This window comes from Pinus tabuliformis, chromosome X (genome assembly GCF_031772625.1).
Source record: "Pinus tabuliformis cultivar Carrire ecotype Pingquan chromosome X, CPIR1, whole genome shotgun sequence".
In the NCBI taxonomy this organism is placed as follows: domain Eukaryota; kingdom Viridiplantae; phylum Streptophyta; class Pinopsida; order Pinales; family Pinaceae; genus Pinus; species Pinus tabuliformis.
Window position 1 is genome coordinate 847,774,999 of NC_142308.1, and position 22,839 is coordinate 847,797,837.

At 37.4% G+C, this 22,839-nt stretch overlaps 1 pseudogene; it reads left to right on the plus strand.

Annotated features, from left to right (window-relative positions):
- Positions 1-20,981, plus strand: part of LOC149142400 (ferritin-like catalase Nec2) — a 48,593-nt pseudogene extending 27,612 nt beyond the window's left edge.
- Positions 20,982-22,839: the final 1,858 nt, after the last annotated feature.

Genomic DNA, 22,839 nt, shown 5'->3' on the forward strand with positions numbered 1-22,839 from the left:
TGTGTGAAGATTTATTATGATTGCTGGATGAATATTGGTTTAATTAGAATTTGCATATGAAGGGACACACAAGAATTTAAGTTAAATTCTCCTTCTATTTGATCAGGAACTATAATTGAAATTCATCCTCTTTTTCCTTGTTTAAAGTTATTTCTAAATTTCTAGTTTTAAAGCAATGGTGATAATGATAGAATAGAAGTGTGAAGAAGGACAACCTATATCTCCTTAGTTAGGAGCCTCTTCTCTTACATCTTCTATATCATAAACTATTGTTAATAAGTGATTTGAGATTTCTCTTCATGGAAGTAATATTGTAGGGAAGGACAACCTGGTTCTCCTAAGTTAGGACCTTCATCCCACACATATTAGATAAGTGAACCAGAAATTACTTAATTAGGTTTTATATTTGTAACATGCATTTCCTCCAGTCTTTATATTTCATCTTCTAAAATTGACTACAACTAAAATCCATATACTTTGGACATGCTTCCAAGCTTACAAGCCCGATTTGATAATTAAATACTTGTGTTAATTTTCATAGTAAATTGACCCAACATCCACCATGACACTATTCTATTTTCGTATAATGTAACCAAATAAACCCCCTTCTACAAATTGGAAGGTTGAGACATACATCAAGTAAATTAATTAACAAGCGAATATAGTATACTTTGTTTCTAGGTTAAAGCATATGCAAAACTATTGGAACTTCAATGATGGAAAGGGAATCCATTACAAACCACCTTCTTTCTTCATCTTTGTGGCTCCTTGTTGCAAACCACCCTCAATGCAAGGTTCTACATTTTATACCTAAGAAATTGAAGGGAAATATTAAATCCTCAACCATAATTACTTTTATCCATGTAGGGATATCTTAACAAACCTCCCACACAATATTGGCACGAATTGTTCCTAAACAAATTATGGTTTCCCACCTACTCTACTCACCTTTGCTTTCCCTTAGCTAGCTCTAGGCACATATCCCTATGCCTCTCTCCTCTTTAATTAGTGGTGACTCAATATTCTTGCTTTGAATCCCTTTATAGGTACCTCAATACTAAAAAATATGATCCTAATTTACGAAGCATATTAAAAGGAAGACTCTATTTCTTGAAGAATACCTAACTTGTGTGCAAGTCAAACGCCCCAAGGTACCTCCAATTGGAAGGATTTGTCTTCCTTAAGCTCCTTACTTTGTACTATGTTTTTGAGGCATTCCCCTATAAATTTACCTTTGCATCCTCCCTTTCACCCAACCACCAAATCTAGTTATTCCCATACCAACCTTTTCATGTAAACAACTATTCGAGAGGTGGCCTACATTTTCCACACGTTGTCTACATAAGATACATCACTGTGTAACTATTTACTACCTTCGTACCACCTCCCATGTAATTGACATTAGCCCTTAGGGCTAATTGTTGAAGAATTTAGGGCAAAGTAGCGTAGTGTGATAAGATGTAATGGATTTCCTTCCTCCTTGAAGGCTTGATGGCTTGTCTTCCCTGGATGTTGATGTTCTTCAAGTTGACTTTTTCAAGTGTACTTGCTTGATGATTTGCTTGATGACTTGTAGCTTGATGTAGGTCCTGCTTCAATATGCTCTTCTTTGTATGTGCCTTTATGTAAGGCTCTTCTTATAGCTTTGTAGACCTTCTTGATGACTTATGGATTGTATACCCTTCTTGTCCTTGAAGTGATTGAGACTTCTATGGTTGATGCTTTAACTTTGTAGATGCTTCTTCTTGATGAGTGTTCTTGAGTTTCCCTCTCCTTGATGTGTCACCTTAGCTTTGATACCATGTTGAAGAATCTAGGGAAAACTAGTGTAGTGTGATTCTTCGTTACTTGATAACAATTTGTGGAATCTTTTTACTTTTCTTATTAGATTATTCTTATTCTTATTATTAGTAGTGCATATGTGTGTACTTCATCAAACCGTTACCAATACATAAAAACAAGAACACAAGATGTTGGCTATTTGCCGGGGCCAAAACCTTTCTACTCTTGAAAGGAAAAGCCTTTAGTGAATTTCTCTTATTGACGCTTCTATAGATCAATGCCAATACCTAGACCCCTGACAAAGAGATCCTCCAAGCACAAGACAAGTCTTCACTCCTTTCAACACCATATACTCTGGCACTTCTTCCGACACTTTGTTTCCTAGCATATCGTCCTCCTACTTTAGGCACTTTGTTCTACTTTCAACTTGTTAGTAACCTTGTTGCAATTGCTCTAGAGGGAAATCCTTTGATGAGAACCTTTCCATATGATAATTCCTTCACATTCTTAACTAAATGAGCTTCTTCTTCAAAGAATAGGTGCAGACTAGATGTGACCATCTAGCAGCCCTAAATTCTCGCATGTTTGACTATTTACTTGATGTTGTAGCCTCTTTCCTTCTTCGCTTGAGTGCCCTTCCTCTTCGATTTATTAGAAGGCCTTATAGGCCTTGTTTACTAACCCAAAATTAGAGAGATAAGTCACTGTAGTTTTCTGCTGTAGTGACCGCAGGCACACCCTTCCTTTCTTGCACGTGTAGCTGTGATAACTCTAGAAAATATTCCCTTTCAACTTTGATGTTCTTCCTCCTTTCTTCGCTGCCATAGTAGATCTTTTTCCCCGAATTCCTTCATTCCTCTTCACTTCCTTTTATCTATGGATTTCAGAGCTGATTTGATGCATTCTATTTGGAGTGGACAAACTCTATAAATAGAGGAATGTCCCTCCATTTAGGCCAACTAGAAGGCCGACTAGTTAACTGTTTGTAGGCTGATTTTGAGGAAAAATTATAGGCTGATTTTTTTAGCAGTTTACAGATAGCTTCCATGGTGGCGTAGCATGCTTGAAGTAGCTTCTTTAAGGTGCCATTTCATAGGAGTAGACTTGACTTTCCTTGGAGGTTTTTCCCTTTGACTTTAATAGATATTTATACATGGTGTAACATGCCCTTAAGGCATTCATTATTTTCTCTTGACTATTTGAATCACCTGTAGCACTTTGACATGTGCTAGACCTACTTCCAATCCAGGAATTAGATTGAGATAAAATTTATATCATCGGAAAGCTCTTGATGAGCTAGACATGATGGTGTTTTCAAAGCGAGTTCTGCACACTTTAGGTGGGAAGGAATTTTGTAATCCCATATTCATGATACTTTAGAGATTGGGTAAATATTAATGTAACAACTTCCACTTCCCAAGAATAACCCAAGGTGTGGGAGGGTGTGTTACAAAGTGGTGTCAGAGCATGGTTCGACAATGGACCTAAGAGGTTCTAATGAATACATCCTCGATGAACGGTTAATCCCTTAGCTTGCTTGTTTTGCTACGGATGTGTGTATTGGTTTTAAATTGTAGTTGATATAATGTTTGATTTGACATAATTGTTGATTGAGTATTTAATCTTTAAATATGCATACTAATTAAGATTTGATGTTTCATATGCTCTCACATAAACATGCTTATTGTGAATAAGCCAACATGATGGTAATTGTGTTTATATTGCATTTTTGGTTGGCTAAATAATTTTGTTTCTTCTGGTATATGTGATTATTTTACAACTTGATAAGGTCTCTCAACTATTGATTTTGCATTTCTATCATGTTGGAAATATTGAAAATCTAATTCGATATCGTATTCTTGATAATGTTTTTTGTTATCTATTTATTCATATGTAGGTATATTTCTTTCAAACAATTCGCTCTCTCTATTTTCAAGCTCAATTGTTATGCTACCAATATCAATCCATGTTGCCATTATTTCGTTCATGAACTTTTATTCATTGTATTTTACGATTTCTTTAAATAATATATATGCAATTTCCCAAGTTGAATATTGTTCTTTAAAATTGTTCTCATCAATATGATATGGGACATATAATATTAATCATTTTTTTTGTAATAGTTATCAGGATCAATATGTTTATTATACTTTACGTATCTTATGACATATGATCTCTTAGCGCCTCATATTTTCCTGCCTTGTAGTGTATAGAATGATGGACATTCCACTAAGCATACATGTTCAATGTTTTCCAGTTGTTGTACGTAGCGGTCGATAATTGATAAATATGCTATGTTTTTTTAATCATTTGGTTCACACTCCAATTCTTTTGGTTTTTTTAGTAAAAGTTTTTGATCATTTATTGATGAAGTATTAATAGATATACATTTTCTTGAACTAGTATTTAGTGGCAATAACAACATTATCTATACGACTTGTTGTGTAGACATTTGTTGTAAGTTCAGTGAATCTTTTCCAAGTATTGCAATTGTTTCTATAATGTCACCATCAGTTTTTGACATTCATTTCATATACATTTATAAATCGATGTCATTTTTATCTAGTTTTTCTATATATGAGCTACAATAAGTAGTTGTAGCATATGAGTCAAGTAGAAATTGAGCATCATTATTTGCACCCCATATTAATGGAATATGTAGAAAAAATCTATTTGTCCATATGTCTATTAGCTCTCTTTTCAATAGAATTTTTCTTCATTTCATAGTACATTGAATTGCATGGATGTAATCAGATCTTCTTATACCTAATTTTTCAAGAAAACTATCAAATGTATACGTCCCATCATGTTCCATATTTTCTAGTGCATCAAATGTCGTTCTTGCATTCACTTTTTTTTGCATTGTAAAATTCCATAGGTTCAAGTATTTGCATCTTTCACATTGGTGGAATTAGAAAATTTAACCTGTAGTGCATTTGTTTTCCTTTCCTACAAGTTTTTGTATGACAATGATGTTGCATAATTTTCAAATTTGTAGGTAGTTTACTTGAATCACAACACAAGTAATTGTATAAAAAACTTTCAATTTCAATGTTTATACTTGGTCTATAGGTAGGAGCATTTTTATCGATAGCAATCCATGTTCATGCTAGTTTCCTCGATTTTGGAATTTTGTTACAAAGAAATAGTCAAGGACATAACCCAAGTACTTAGAATCATGTAAAATTAACTGGCATAGAGCATTCATTCTTCTTCTATAATACCACACACGAATAATTGAGTCATTTCTAATCAAGGTATCAATATCATCTTCCTCTACTTCATTTTCAGTTAATGGGTTTTTATCTTGATGTATTTGTTGCAATGCCTTTAATAAAGACTCCTAGATATGCTTAACACCACTAAAGGAGACAATGAAAGTTGGTAGACCCAACTTTCAAATCATTGCATACAAGTCCTTGTGCAAATTCAAAAAGTGTTTGGCAATATTTGTATTCATCTAAGATCCATATACCCAATGTTCAACACCAGAATGCGTTTCAAATTATTATTATTATTATTATTTTTTATTTTTATTTATTTATTTATTATTGTTTTTTTTTTTAAATTTTAATTTTTTTTATTATTTTTTTTCTAATGTCTTCAGTTTTTAGCTTTTTTCCTTTTAAGTATCCTTTTCATATACAAATTGAAATACAACTGAATACTTGACAGAGGATAATTTGCAATATTTTTTAAAGTAAATTCGTTATATGATACAAAAAATCATGATCTTGATGCAAAACTTCCCATTGAGAAATATCGTGCTATGTAAAGTTTTTTGTAACACTGCCTAATTGCTTTTTCCTATAAAACAATGTCGAAAAGTTCATCTCTTCCAAATATCTATCTCTGAATATGCCCAAAGGCCTTTAGCCTTCACTAAGAGCAATTTTTATTTTATTATTATGAAGATCATCAATATTGTATGAATCACTAAATCCATGTAATAGTTTGTTTGTAACTAGCTCTTCATCATAGTGATCATTATCATGATTGTTTTCTATATCTGTCTCACATGCATATGCATCCTCATTCTGATCAAAGACATGTTTCCATTCTTCGTTTATTTTGACGTTCTCTAGTTTATAAAGTGGAGTTTTACACAAACATTTCAATGCCTTCATGACCTTATGAACATGTATTCGCCCAATAACAAATATGCTTTTAAACACTAAATGTATTTTAATTGCCACAACCACTGTACTAGATTCATTTATGTCACAAGGAAGTGTAATTTGAATTTGAGATGTGTTGGTAGGTATATTGATTAGTCCACCGGTCAATGCCAATTGTGATTTTCTAAAAAGGTTCCCAAGTTCACGTATTTGCAAAAATGGAAATATTAGTGATATTAGCTTTTAATCCAATTCATAAAGTTCTTTCACCATCGAAATTTTTCTATTACACCTAATCCACTCTAGAACTGCACATTTTGATAATTTTGTCATTATCTACTGCTCTTTTGCATTTTTTTCACATACACTTACTTTTGGACGCATTAGTTAATTATTTTTCTATGACATCTCTTTTAAACCAAGTTTGATTACATATTGCATAATAATAAATAGGTACATCTTGTGTTTTCTTAAAATATTGTTGTCTCGCCATGGTTTTGAATGTATAATCTAACATCTATAATGCTTCCTTACGTTTATCTAGAAATATTGTATTTTGTGTTGATTTTGGTCATTTCGATGGTTTTCTAATTAGGCTTGTTTTGATAACATCATTGTTTCTTATGTTTTTTTGAGTTGATGCAATGACGAATGTGGCCTCTTATTTACATTAACAGGATATTTATTAAGTAGTAAAAGGAGGATTGTTGTTGCAGTTTTGTGAGGGTCGTTAGGACTATGTATTGTGTCCTAACCCGACCTAGATTTGTAGCAGTCAAAGAGGACCTCAAACAGTGAGTTGAGATGTGTTGTTGTGTTGGATCTGAGATTTGTGGATCAGTTTGGATCACGTTTCATTGCAGCCTGTGGAACTCATGTATTGGAGTTGACTTGGGTGTCCGAAAGACTTCAATTAGGAGCAGATTCCGCAATGAAGGATTAGGTGCCATTGATCTGGTGAGGGAAGTGTGTTGGCTACCCAAAGTAGCCCTAGACAAGCTATCTTGAAGTGACTAAGAGGAGCTTAAGGTTGGGTGAAGATTGGTGACGAAGTCCAACAACTTGATGGATAAAGGTGACTGCTGGCCTCGCAGATTGGAGCTCGAGAATTGGTCAACCTATAGAGCAGATTGATGAGCCATGTACATGCTGCAGAAGTGACTTGTAGTAGTGTTAGGTGGTAGCCCTCTTGGTGTCTCAATGTGTTGTGGTCTTGATGGAATAAGGCACATCTAGTGAGCAGTACGGGCGCGAAGGACCGACATGACAAGATACGATAATAGTTACCATGGATCATTACAATAATGGTTACCAGGAATCATTGAGGATGAGTTCGTTTGAGGCATTATATGAGAGGAGTTATAATAATCCCATCAGTTGGAGTGACTCGATGAATAGGGTATTGATTGCAACGAACATGTTGGAAAAAATGGAACAGGAAATGAAGGTAATCAAGAAGAATATAAAGGTAGAACAGGATAGGCAGAAAATCTATGCAGATCAGAACATGTTGTTTAAGGAGTTTCACGTTGGGGAACATGTGTACTTGCACATTAAGCCAAAGAAGATATCATTACGGATTGGATCGTGTGCCAAGCTACCAACTCTGCTTTTTGGACCTTTCGATATTCTTGAAAGGATTGGGCAAGTAGCCTATCGACTTGCACTACCTCCTACAGTTAAAGTCCATGTTGTTTTCCATGTGTCATTGCTTAAGAAGTATGTTAAAGATGTTGATCATGTGATTGACTGGTTAGTATTGCAGGTGGAGCCAGATGGAGAATTCCAGCTGGAACCTCAATGTATATTGCAGAGAAATGTGCTCATGCCCCGGAACAAAGCAATCGAGCAGGTTAAAGTGCAATGTGGAAGCACTTTGGGCCCGATGAATCTACATGAGAGATGGTAGATCATATGTGGGCTATGTATCCTTATCTATTCACTGGTTGACCAAATGTTTTTCGTATATGTTTTGGTATATGTACATATGTATATGGATGTAAATACCACTGTGAGATGTTATATAAAGCTCCAATAAGAGGTATGGGGGTCATGTTAGTATGATTGTTATGTTATTCTGTTGCCATGTTGATTTTCTTCTTAGCAGGTTGATCATTATAAATATTGAAACGAGCTAAGTTATAAAGCTCCATGTGCAATATGTTTTAATTTCAGCATTCTTGTTGGTTGTAGGTGTCATTGAACACCGAGGACGGTGTTCCCCCAAGGGAGAGGTTTTTGTAACAACATTGGTGAAAATTCCATGTAATAAAAGTTAATAAAGGAAAAATAATAACCCTGGTTGTAGGACTATTATTCCAAGTTGAATGTTGGGAAAAACATCCTAGTGTGGGTGTTCATTTTGATTATTATGGCTAAGGAAATTGGCAAAGACAATGGTAAAGGCTTTTGAAAAGCAAAATGACATTTTTGGCAATTTGTCTATGAAAATAATGGAAATTAGGAGAAAAGGAAGGTGAAAGGCCATCGGTTGCATGTGAGGAGGAAAATGAAGAAAATAGAGGCGACACTGATAAAAAGGCTTATGAGGATCATTTCATGGCTTTTAGTCAGTTCATTTTTGGAGTTTTCTCTATATCTCTCTCTCACACTGTTGTACACTTGAGTTTTCTTGGAGCACTTCCACATTGGATCAAGAAAGGAAAAGAAGGCAGAGAGGAAGCAAAAGATCAAGCAAGACAAAGCAGGATCAAGCAGCTACAATGGGTTTACTTACAGGTATCGATTTGCATGTGTGATGTCCTTGCTAGATTTAACATGCATGGTTATTGACACGTGTTCTTCCTTTTATTACTATCATGGGCATGGATTTTTCCAGGTGTGACAATGTTCTTCAACCTTGCCTTGCCATTTCCAGATAGCCATGATGTGATGGAGTTCTCATGTTTTGGTTGAGATGTATTTCCGGATGAATTCAAAACTGAGTTAGGTGGATCTCTCAAAGGAAGAACACATGGCCTAGTGATCCCTAAACTGAACTGTGGATTGCAGTAAATCCATTGACCTAGTGACCCCTGAACCGGACTGTGGGTTGCGGTAAAGCTAGGTATTGTGTGCCTCATTGGGCCTAGGAATCCTTGATCGGTTAATGGCAGGATATACGGTAAATCTTAGAGGTGGTTGCCCTTAATCAGACCTAGGAATCCTTGCCGGTGAATGGCAGGATATACGATAAAGCCTGGAGGGTGGTGTCTCGATTATGGCCTAGTGATCCCTAGATCAGACTAAATATTGTGGTAAATCCTAGAGCCTAGGAGATAGGAAAATTCCTCATGGTGTAGGTGGATAAATCCAATGGCATCCATGCTTGTTTATGGCCTAGTGATCTGGTGAGGGTTGTGGTAAAGATTGATTCTATTAATGAGGATGAGGTGGTTTACCCTCGGAAAGCCCTCATTGGTTCTTTTGGTTTGAGTCCCACATTCATGCTTGGAATATGGCACATGGGTGATTGGTTGAAGAGACATATTCCTCAGCCAATCTATGGTCTGGTGGAACGTGGTAGTCCCATACCAGGTTGGATTTTTCATTCATTAATAAGAGTTCCTTTCGTTGTTACTTTCTATGTAAAAGTATTGAATTATATGTGGCATTTATGGCTATTGTGTCCTCATTATTTTTGTTTTTTATATGTTGGTTATGAATATGTTTTATGACAATGAAAATGTATGGTTCTCATCATTTTTTGATTTGTAAATTATTGAGCAATGAATCTATAACCTAATACATGATAATGCATTTAATGTGGTAAGGCATAAATGCTTCTTAGGGATTCTTAGATAAGTATAAGACCCCTATGCTCAGATTTGTTATTATGACCTATAGAATGCATATTTGGGACATGTTTAATGAAATGCATGTCATGGCTAGTAGGGGTCTAGCCAAGTCTTTGTTTAAGAATTTGCATTGGCATCATTTCCTCTATGTTTCTTTTCATTTCTGTAAATTCCATGAAGTTCTGGGTAGTAAATAGGTCCTAGCCCTAGAATTTAGCCTTAAATCTCGCAGTCATTGGCATAACAATGGTAGGAAAAGTCTACAGTCACACTCAGGTAGGCTCATGGGATCGAATGGGAGCACCAGTCGATTGGAGGGCTTGGAAAGGGAGCAAATGGGGCTCTAGGTCCTTGAACTGTTGAATCTCCTCAGGGGTTAGTTACCTGAAAAGGTCTTGTAGGATGTGTGGATGGTCAATTTGGTTGTGTTTTGTTAGTTCCACTTCCTTAAGGTGACCTAGGAGGTTTAATTAGATCAGAGAAACCTCTCGTCACATGTTTACCCTAGTTGGTCGGTTACTTAGGTAGATGTGGGAGGAGGGTATACATAATGTGTAGCCAGTTTTGAGTAGCTAAAGAAATTACTCACATGTTCACCTATTATAAGAATACCAAATATGAAAAAGGACTTTATGGTTTGCACGAATTCTTTCAAGGAAGGGCTTGGTGGATCCCTGATGAAAGAAGGACATGTGGCCTACTATGGATCACGGAAATCAAATGAACATGAAAAGAGCTATGTTACCCATGATTTGGAGCTTGCAACAATAATTCAGGACACTCTGAAAATGTGGAGGCATTATCTATTGGGAGAAATTTTATATTGATGATAGACCATGGGGGATTGAGATGTATGTTTGATCAGCCTAAGTTGAATTCCAAACAAACTAGATGGTTGGATTTGATCAGTAAATTTTATTTTGATATAAAGTACATCAAGGGAAAAGAAAATAAAGTGGCAGATGCACTAAGTAGTAGTCTAAAAGAGGTTCATTTGGAAGCCATGAGTACTTGCGTAGTTGACATCAAGGAGAGGATCACCGAGGCATTGTCTCATGATAAACACTACTTGCAAGTGAAGACATGTTTGCAGAAGGAGTTGTAGGAATTTGTGAGCAAGATCTACCAACTCACTGGTGATGGAAAGTTTTTGTTGAAGAAAATAAAATAGTCTCTGATGTAGGTGACTTAAGGGAGCTCATCATGGAGGAATTCCATAAAAGACCTTACTTAGGTCATTCTGGTTACCAAAAGATGATAACATCCAAAATATATTATTGGCTAGGATTGAAGAAGGATGTTGTTGAGTATATTGCCAAGTATTTGGAATGCCAACAAGTAAAGGTAGAATGTAGGCATATATCAAGATTGGTACAACCAATCCCAATCCCTGAGGAGAAGTGGGAAGTCGTACCTATGGAATTCATGATGGGACTACCAAAGATAGCCAAACAACATGATGTCATTATGGTGGTGGTGGAAAAGTTGAGTAAGGCATCTCACTTCATCATTGTCAAGTCCACTCACAAATCTATTGATTTAGCCCAAATATTAATGAAGGAAATATATATATTGTATGGTGTGCCTAAGAAGATTATGTAAAATTAAGATGCTAAGTTCACTTCTAACTTTTGGAATTCGTTGTTTGTTGGTTTTGGAACCCAACTAGCTTTTAGTACTACTTATCATCTTTAGAAAGATGGATATATGGAAAGAGAAAAAAAATAGAGGACATGTTGAGAATGTATGCCATGCATAAACGAAAGAAGTGGGAATATTTCATACCATTAGTAGAGTTTACATACAACAATGGATATTAGGAGTCACTGGTGATGAGCAATTTTGAGGCTCTGTATGGTAAAAAAATGCAACACTTTTATTACTTGGGATGACCCAATAAATAGAATAGGTTTTAGACATGGTATGTTGAAGGAGATGGAGTAGGAAGTGGTCAAGATCAAGCATAAATTCAAGGCATCGCGACATAGGAAAAATAGTTATGCATATTAGTAGAGGATGAACAAGGAATTCCAAGTGGGAGAGCATCCTATCTCCACACTAGACCAAGAAAAATCTCATTAAAAGTGTTATCTTGTGCCAAGTTGGAACCCATATTTTGTGTACCCTTTTAGATCTTGGAAAGAGTGGGGCTAGTGGCCTATATATTGGCCTTTCCACCCACAATGAATACACATAATGTTTTTTATGTTTCTTTTCTTAAGAAGTATGTACATGATGCTAATCATATTTTTGATTGGTCTTTGATATAGGTGGAACTCGAGGGAGAGTTCTAACCAGAACCACTGTGCATCCTAGATCGGAGGAAGACCGCACTCTGAAATCAAGTAATAAAGTATATCAAGGTCTAGTGGAAGCACTTTAGACCCGATGAAGCCACATGGGAGATGGTAAAATAAATGAGGGTGTTATACGTGTTTTTGTTTGAACGTATTTTTATAATGAATGTAATAATATAAAATAAGGGATCTTAGTGAACTGATCTATGATCAGAGGGGAAAACAATGAGTGGTGCTAGCTGGCACCACATAACCCTTAACTCTCATGATTGGCAGAAGAGATGCCAAGTTCCTTGCTTCCATGACGTGAAAGAGAGGGGAAGTGAATAGTCCCATGGGGGAATGAAGATCCTAAATTAAAAATGTGAATGAAAAGCAAAAAAACACATTTTAAGAAAAGAACATAAGGCATTTACATCATGAGAGAACATTGGAGAAGAGAAAAATTTTACAACGAAAAAGCTTGAATGTCGAGTGCCAGAGAAATTTGGTTGATGCTGATGGGATGTGATTCCTTGTGTTGATGTACTAAAGTTGTGGACTGTGTGTGTCCAATATTGGAAGGATAAGTGGAAGGTTCAGAGGAGATTGTTGGGTGATAGATGATTTTTGAGAAGAAGATGGTTGATAAACCATTAAGTGCTTACATAGGAGGCTGATAAAGCACTTAGTTCTTTCCAAGAAGGTTGATAAACCACTAGGTAGGGTAGAAATTCACTGGGGTGCTTGCTAAAATGGTTGATAAACCATTGAGTGCATGCAAAGAAGGATGATCAAGTACTCAAGTGCTTTCGAAATAAGATGATAAACTACCCAGATTTTGAGCTACATGTTTCTATAATGCTTACCTTGAGGATACAACTTATAAACCACCTCAAAAGTGATACCATACTCTTATATTTGAGCATTATTTCAGTCGAATCTGATTGAAATAACTCAGATTGTGGATTTAGCTTAGGGGTGGATTGTTGCAAGAAAGATTATGTTGTAGTTGACCTATTGTTGGGTGTAGAGTTGAAGTCCCACTTCGGTTTCCAATCATCTTTAGCCCTTCAGATAAGTGCCATGGATTGTGTGTAATGGACCTATATTAATTACCTATATTTATATGTGAATGAATAATGAATGGCTCTATATTAGCTTGAATGGTCACTAGAAATTATTGCATGTTCTTGATAGGTAATAAGCCTTGATGTTCTTTTGGCTAATTTGGATATATTAGCTTGATGTGGATGTTATGATTGTTCTTGACTATACATGAAAATCTAACTGATTACATGAAGACATGTAGTTAACTATTATTAAAATGTTCTGATGGTTGGCATGCTTATAATTTGAAAGGTTCCCTTTCTTGTTTAATATAGTAATATACTCTATCGTATAAAGAATGAGTTATGCATTGTGTGTGATGTGTATGTAATTATGTAATGTTTCATTCTTGTCATGGGAGTGCACCAAGCCACAAAGAGATCCGAGGAAGGCTCATTTGAGTCTTGGGACATCCTCAAAGTCTCTAAGTCTATCCATGGCTTGCACATGCTTGTATTTCGATCGAACAAACCTTGAAGTCTATATGTATAATAGCTTTGAAAAGTGAGCACTATAGGAAGTGGCGTGGAATGGGAATATCGTTGTTGACTTGATCTAGGTGGAGGTTGGTGGCCACCCACCTATCCCATTTGGACCGCCACGACTGTCTCTTTCAGTTTTTCTGTTTCCGTAATTGTAGCACAATTTACTATTTTTAGCAGTTTTTTCGGGTCCTGAACTTCCAGAGCTGTTTTGAGGCCCTAAACGAAATTTTTTGGGAAATATAGGAGCAACATAGGTCTATGGATTGATGTTGCTATTCCAAAATCTATAGTTCTCGGATAGATCTTTCTAACGAGCTATTGTACGCGTCAAACGGAGATCGAGTGCCAAAGTTACGACCCTGGGAAATTGATGTACCAATTTACCCAAACGGGGCCCACAATTTGGCGTTTCATCTTCTAGGGTTAGGTTTTGGGATGTTAAGGGTTTTCCATTGTTTCTAAACATTAAATAGGCCTTCGAACCCATTTTAAGACAGTTCAGAGGCATGTTGCCACCACATCTCTTCTCAGAGATAAGCTACCATCTCCCTAGCTGGTTTATTTCCATTTCTGTTTGTAAGCATATTTCAGTATTTTACAGTAATGAAATGAAGTATTATTTCCGCTGCATATCTGTATTTATGGTTATCTCTGTAATTTATTGCGTTCCTATTTAAATCCGGATCGGTGGTATCAGAGCGGTTTGCTTTTTCCCTGTTTTTCTTTACATGTCCCCAACGAGGTCAGGATATAAGGAGTTAGGGCTTGAACTGGTCGAACCTTTGCAAGACCAGCCTCGCAAATTCTGACAGCCTCCCACGGCGGATGAGAAGAAAGATGAGGGGGCAGGAGATCCTATCAAAATCTTGCTCGAAGAAGCCCTTAAGCGATAAAGGAACGCGATGATGGACAACTTTGCCCAAATCCTTCAGAGGCTACCCAGAGGCGATGCATCGGCTTCCAACAACTACTCTGGAAATGCCACACCCTTTAAGGTATAGGTTAATTTTGAAATCCCCATATTCAAGGGTCAGATAGATGCAGATGTCGTAGATAAATGGTTAAATCTGCTAGAGGGTTATTTTTCTATTCATGAATTTTTGAGTCGGGAAAAGATTGTTTTCGCTCTTCTCAAAGCAGCCCCCCACATCAAGCACTGGTGGGAAACCTACTGCGAGCAGAAGGATGAAAATACTGGCTCATTATTTTTAGCCGCACCCACCTGGAATTCATTCCGTGATGCCATCAAGGAGTAGTACTACCCTGTCAAAAGCTACGAGGACAAATACATAAAGTGGACCACACTACGACAGGGACGAGACCAAGATGTGCCGGAGTTCACAAACATTTTTCATACCCTTCGCACACAGTTGGATATCAAGGACTCTGAGTTGCAATTGTTACTCAAATACTGTAGCTGCCTACATAGATACATCCAGGAAGAGATGGAGTTCCTAAACATCTCCTCGCTTGGCATGACGTACCAATACGCTGTCAAAATAGAGCAAAAGTTCAAATAGAAGAAGCGAGACTTTGGATCTGCAAGTCCGAAGACCAAAGGACAAAGCTAAGGTGGGGTGACCCAAGACAATCCGTCGAAGCCGCAAGAAAAGAATAGCACCACGAAGTCGAAGAAGGACATAGGAAAGTGGTGTGAGTTCCACAAGAGTCCCACTCATAACACAAGTGAGTGTCGGATCAAGCAGTCGCTGGTGGTTGAGTTGAAGGCTTTCGAATCAGATGCATGTTTCGACCCTGAGTCAGAACCTGACAAGGAGAATGGCAAAGGGAAGCGGATCATTGATGCGACGCCTAACGTCACTGTTGCCACCGCCAAGATCCAAAAGAATGAGCTCGAAGACCCAGAGGAGGGGGAGCGTGTTTTCCACTCATAGATGTGGGTGAAGGGTTCACCGCTACAATTCATTGTCGACTGTGGCAGCCAAAAGAACCTCATCTCAGCAGAGGTCGTGAAGCAGTTGGGCCTACTGACTACAGCACACCCGTAGTCGTACAATATTGGGTGGCTTCATGAAGGACGAGATCTCAAAGTTCGCTAGCAGTGCCGCCTTCCCTACAACATCAAGCCTTTCACAGACGAGGTATTGTGTGATGTTACACCTCTTGATGTTTGTGATGTATTATTAGGCCAACCGTACTTGTGGAGGGGACATGCTATGTATGAGTCAAGGCCTCACGCTATCATTATTTTTTTGAATAATTCATTAGACAGGATACTGGAGGTAGCCCCACCTACTGCCACCTCTTTGATCACTTCCAGGAAAGGCAGCAAGCTCATCTCTCAGACTAGGAAATTCATTTTCTCTCTGGTTCGCTCCCAAAGTAAGGGGAAGGTCATTGCCACATCCATGACCCCTGCAAAGGGTTCCTCCACGCAGTAGTAGCAATAGAGGGATACAGTCATGACAAAACATAGGAACAACTTCTCCTCACCCACTAGGGTACCACATAAACTTCAGGTGGGCAACAAAGTCTGGTTGCATCTGCAAAAAGAACGCCTTACAAGAGCCCATTAGAAGCTTCGACCATGCCGACATGGTCCTTACACCATTACTAAGGCTGCTGGAAATAATGCTTTGGAGCACAACATTCCTCCATTCCTTCACCTGCAACAAGTGTTCAATGTGTACCGCCCTCGACCATGCTTCCCACTATTACTGGACACATATGAGATTGCAGAACAGCCCACCAGGGACAAGGTTTAGTAGATGGAGGAACTCAACGCAATGGGGACCATTGCTTCCTAAGGGGGGAGGAATGATCCAGGTGGAGGTTGGTGGCCACCCACCTATCCCATTTGGACCCCCACGACTGTCTCTTTCAGATTTTCAGTTTCCATAATTGTAGCACAATTTACTATTTTTAGCAGTTTTTTCGGGTCCTGAACTTCCGGAGCTGTTTTGAGGCCCTAAATGACGTTTTTTGGGAAATCTAGGGGCAACATGGGTCCATGGATCGATGTTTCTATTCCCAAAGTTATAGATCTCGGATAGATCTTTCGAACGAGCTATTGCACACGTCAAACGGAGATCGCGTGCCAAAGGTACGACCCTGGGAAATTGATGTACCAATTTACCCAAACGAGGCCCACAATTTGGCGTTTCATCTTCTAGGGTTAGGTTTTGGGATGTTAAGGGCTTTCCATTGTTTCTCAACAATAAATAGCCCTTCGAGCCTCATTGTAAGACAGTTCAGAGGCATGTTGCCGCCACATCTCTTCTCAGAGAAAAGCTACCATTGCCCTAGCTGGTTAATTTCGATTTCTATTTGTAAGCATATTTCAGTTTTTTACAGTAATGAAATGAAGTATTATTTCTGATGCATATCTGTATTTATGGTTATCTCTGTAATTTATTGCGTTCCTGTTTAAATCCGAATCATGACTGATGTGAAGTTTCATGTTGTGCTGCACCTCCCTTGCTAAGTGGTATGGTTTGGTCTCTGGGGAATGAGCACTAATGATGGAGGGCGTGCACAAATATTTCTTCGTCACTTGTCGTAAAGATTTATGACATGTTGCGCCTCCCTCGATAGGTTGGGTGTAATAGAATGGTGTGGTTGATAGAAGGCATGGGGAAAATTTTCTCCCATCACTTGACGAGATCATTATTGTCATGCCATGCCCAAATGGATTAAGGTATTCATATAACGTTATAACATTGTGGCACAAAAGTGGGATAGGGATATCCCCATCCTGAGAAACACAAGTTTCACAAAAAACCCACCCCCCCAAATCTATTATAATGTAGAAGAGTGGTTTTACACTAAGGGGATTGGCCCCATGGGACCATGGCACAAGCTGAGGTGGAAAGTACCACATAGGTTGGGAAATTATATGTGGAATCCATGACGACAAGTGACATGTTAGGACTGCTAACATGACACACTGATAACGTGACAGGTGGCAAGAAAAAATGTCCCTTTTGGATGACCAAGTGGTTGGTTTTTATGTGACATGTGGCACCATCAGAGGATGCCACATGGCAGGATTACGTCACTATGATGTCAACAAGATGTAGTAGGAGTAGGTGATGTGGAGGTTAGGTTGATGTGGCACTTAGGGGACACGTGGTGGTGGTTTTATGGTGCCACCTGACTTGGGGAAAGCCATGTGGACTGATGTGGAGGTTGATGTGGCTAGGTGAAATTCCACTCTAGATCGTAGACCCCCTAATATGTTTTGCAATAGCAAGAGTTGCAGTAGATGGAGGTCGTGAAATGGGAAATTTTCCCAGTCAGTAGCATGAATTTTACATCTCGACACATTGCGCAGGGATGAAATGGGATACCCTTAGAGGAATGGTGTATTTGACGATGATAATGTAACGGGAAATATCCCTCGCTATTAATGTTAAAATTTCCTATCGTGTCATGCCAAGTGTGGAGGGGGAACACTTCTCATGTTGATTTGTATGCATTAGGTGTGCTGATGTGGCAAGAGTTACCCAGGCCTATGAATGACGTGGCAAAACCACATAGACCACATGCCATGACATGGTAATGTGGTAGGGAATTAAAGGGTGAATGTTTAAATGGTCATTACTTTTGATCCAGGAATCAAATTGAGATAAAATTTATATCATCGAAATTATCTTGACAAGTTGGATATGATGGTGTTATCTAAAGTGAGTTTCGAACACTTTGTATGGGAATGGATTCTATAACCCTATCTTCATAATGAGACCTTAGAGATTAGGTAAATTTTGATGTAGCTCCTTCCACTACCCAAGAATAACCTTCCACTCCTAAGGGGTGGGAGGGTGTGTTACAGAAGAGGCCAAAGAAAAATCCCAACTAAGAGCGAGTGGAGAAAAAGTGGAAAGAATGCATAGAGGAAAGGGTTATACAATATATAAAAAAATTGAGCACAACAAAATGAGGAGAAATGCCCTGAAATTTGGAAAGGGAAGGGAACCATGGAAATGTCTTGTATTCTAAATAGCCAATTAAATGAGAATATAAACAATGAGCTAGAGAGAAATCCCAACCAAGAGAGAACATATAAAAAGCAACAAGGATCAAATGTCACACAAAAGAAAGGAGTAAACTACAAGAGAAACAACCAAGGATAGAAAGATATATAGGAAACTTGGATAGCACGACCCAAAAAGTAAGAAGAATGGAGAAGCGTAGATCTAGTAGAATTGATAAAGAGCTTTTCTTCCAAACTAGGTACTTTGATAAATCTATGCTCATGTGTCAAAATTTCTCTCTACCTAGCATGAATGGTCATTCCTACGTAAACTGACTATTGTGCATTGGAGAAATGGAAATGTAGGTGAATATGACCTCCCATATTTGCAAACCATTAAAATATCAATCCTCCACTTGCTTCGTCTAATTAAATTGAATATCAAAGCAATGATTACCTCTCTATTCTTCATTTCCAGATGGTCATCATTTGAATTGTTCTCTAAATGATTTATGTTCTCCATGAGCACTCCCATCCTTTGTTTCCTAATGCTCCTCTTTTACATACATTGGGTAAAACCATAATTAAACTGTCCCTCTCATAGTTTCAAATTATTTTTATTAAATAATATGTTTAATATCACTTTTATTAATATTATAGACACATTTTTATTGCTTTTTTTTTTGTAATTGAAAACTTGTATTTTAAATTTTAAAGAGGAACATTAGAGCATTAGAGAAGTTTTGGTGTTTGTCCTATTCTGCCACTAAGGAAGCTAGACTAGTGACATAACCTCTGTTTCCAGAGCATCCATACATAAAGAGTTTTAAAATTCAACAAAACTACCGAATTTGTACAAAAGGTCTAGATAGCCTTATCTAGATTCTAGTTAAAGAAAGAGTAAAACATAAGCAACTAAAAAAACTAGATTGATGAGAACCTATCATTTGGAGTCAAAAGCATTTAAGGAATCCATAATGATTGGCTATTTTCTGCCACTGAGGGAGCATCGTGGATCTAGGGGAATGCCCAAGTGAACTTCAACACAACCAAGCTTGTTGCCCAGATTCTTCATGGTAAGTCATAGCTCATCTAATATTAGGATAATTTCCTCCTTGGCTTCATTTCGGTCAAGTGGGACTTTGTCAAGTAGGAGATTTAGATTTCAAAAGATATCAACAATGTGCATGTATTGGTTGTATTGGTTGTAGCATCAATGTGCATGTATTGGTTGTATTGGTTGTAGCATCCCTTGGTGTGTCCAATGTCAAGCAGACAGTCAACAATTTCCATCATCACCACGAAGCCTATTAATCATTCTCTCTCCCCAGCAATTTCACATTCTAATTAGTAGCCAAGGCAGCAGCTACAAGCCCGGAGCAGTTGCAGCGAGGGATGTAGACTGGCTTGAATTTCCTATAAATTTAGAGTACTTGGAAGCCGAGTTTTTCCTGTGGTCATCCCTGGGTTATGGGCTGGATCGTGCTGCGCCGAAGCTTGTAAGCGGCGGACCACCTCCTGTAGGCGCACGAAAGGCTAACCTGGACACACTAGTCCTGGAGATCATCAAGGAATTTGCCGACCAGGAAGTCGGTCACCTCAGGTAAGTGTCTATTCTCTTGGTAATGTAATGTAATTTAATTATTGTTTGTTTAGCAGCTAACAGCTAACATCTATATGTATGGAACCAACGCAGGGCTTTGAAGAAAACTGTGCCCGGCTTTCCTAGACCCCAACTCAATCTGTCAGCTGAGAATTTTGGCAATATCATCAACCACGCCTTCAATACAACTTTGACACCTCCTTTTAATCCGTACGCTAATAGTCTCAATTATCTACTTGCAAGTTATTTGATTCCCTACGTCGGACTTACTGGCTATGTCGGCGCTAATCCTCAACTGAAATCTCCCACTGCTAAGCGGGTAACTTCAATATATTTGTATTCTTTGTGTGTGTTGTGTGGCCATCTTTAAGTCGACTTAAGCTCACCGGTGTTGGGTTGCCTTTGCCGTTGAGTGATTGAATTGTGGGCAAATTACTAAATGACTCTCTGTGGGTACTGTATAGCTAGTAGCAGGGCTTCTTGGAGTGGAATCTGGTCAGGATGCGGTGATAGGTGCTTTGTTGTACGAAAAAAGTCCGAGAAAGTGGCGCCATATCTATACACAGTGGCGGATTTCACGAACAGGATGTCTGCTCTTAGGGATTCTCTGGGCCACACCACAGTTGCTGACGAAGGACGGCTTGTTCAGGCCGCCACGGGAGCAGAGGGAAAGGTTGCAGGCAACATTCTTGCGGGCGATAAGTACTCTGTTGCATATGTTCGGACTCCTGCTCAAATCCTGAGGATAGTATACTCTGGTAATGAATCATGTCCGGGAGGATTCTACCCTCGTGGTGCTGCCGGGCGTTTTGCAAGAGCTTTTTTTCTACTCACTCTCACTCTTCAGTCTCACTCTCACTCTCACTCTCACTATTAGTATTTTGCTTTTTCTTATCACATGAGTAGGCTCCTCTTCTGCGTTGGGAGATAATGTAATCAATAAGGCATTTTATACCCAAGGTGATCTGCCACCACATTTCCATATATATGTTACCATATTTCCATATATGTGATTACATACTTTTCTCTTTACTTCCTTTATAGATTAGATAAATGACTGAAGTGCACCTTCAATAAAATTATAATTATAATAATTTATTTTATTTTTAACTAATAAATTCTTTGAAATATAAATTAAATAGTTAGTTTCTGATTTATGTATATTCTTCATACACATTAAATTAAATAAATATTTCATGTATTGTGTCATGTTTCAGGGAAACAAAATAAATAATAGTGATTTTTTTTTTTTTTTTTTAATTTAAGCAAGATAGCTTTCTTGCAAGTCCTGTGAGAGCATTAACGGAAGATAGCATTTTCTTATTACTCTTTTCTTATTAATATTTAGTTAAACGGAAACATATTAAAAATAATTTAAACCAATAATTAACATTAATTATATTGAAAATGTTTTAGATTTAAATAAAATAATCTTTTTTATTATCTAAATTTTAATAACTTTGGACCAAAAGAAAATTTGTCTAATTTTTAATATGTTTATACTTGAAACTATTTGGTATTTTGCAATCATTTAAGTGATCTTCAAATAAATATAGCATATATTTAATAATAACGTTTTTTTTTAACAGATTTTTTTTTTTTAAATTCTAATTAGGAAAAAACATGAAAACAAATTACAAATATCCTCCGATTATTTGTTTGTTTCACTTTTTTTGACTTCAAGATTACTATTTTCTAAAATCTAGAACCAAGTATACAACACATACTTGGTTCCATTTCTTTATGGTTAAGTGTACATTTTCAAATTCTTTGGAAATAAAGTTGTCTTGTATCAATCTGTTCAATTTTTATAATGTGTTCTCATTCTTATCCTTCCAAGAAACATCACTGATGCTCCAACACAACCTATTGGTTGCTTCTATTGTGAGTGGCATAAGAATCTAATTATTGGATAAAGTGCAAAGAATCACAAGTAAAAAGTGTACACTAATTTATTGTGCTCCTTTTGGCGTCTATTTATATATAAAATATTGAATAGACACTACTCTTAGATGGTAACCTCACTTCACTCCACCATGACACTTGCTATTTCCGTAACCCAATAAACCCCCTTCTACAAATTGGAAGGTTGAGTCATACATCAAGTAAATTAACTAACAAACAAATATATTATACTTTGTTTCCAGGTCGAAACATGTGCAAAACTATTGGAACTTCAATGATGGAAAGGGAATCCCTCACAAACAACCTTCTTTCTTCATCTTTGTGGCTACTTGTTGCAAACCACCCTCAATGCAAGGTTCTACATTGTTGTACCTAAGCAATTGAAGGGAAATATTAAATCCTCAACCATAATTACTTTCATCCATGTAGAGATATCTTAACTATGTACCTATCTACTACCTTCGTACCACCTCCCATGTAATTGACATTGTCCCATAGGGCTAACTGTTGAAGAATCTAGGGCAAAGTAGTGTAGTGTGATTCTTCATTACTTGATAACAATTTGTGGAGTATTTTTCCTTTTCTTGTTAGCTTATTCTTCTTCTTCTTATTATTAGTGCATATATGTGTACTTCATAAATCTGCTACCAAAACATAAAAACAAGAACACAAGATATTGGCTCTCTGCTAGGGCCAAAACCTCTCTACTCTTGAGAGGAAAAACCTTTAGTGAATTTCTCTTATTGAAGTTTATATAGATCAATGCCAAACCCTATACCCCTGACAAAGAGATCCTTCATGAACAAGTCAAGTCTTCACTCCTTTCTGCA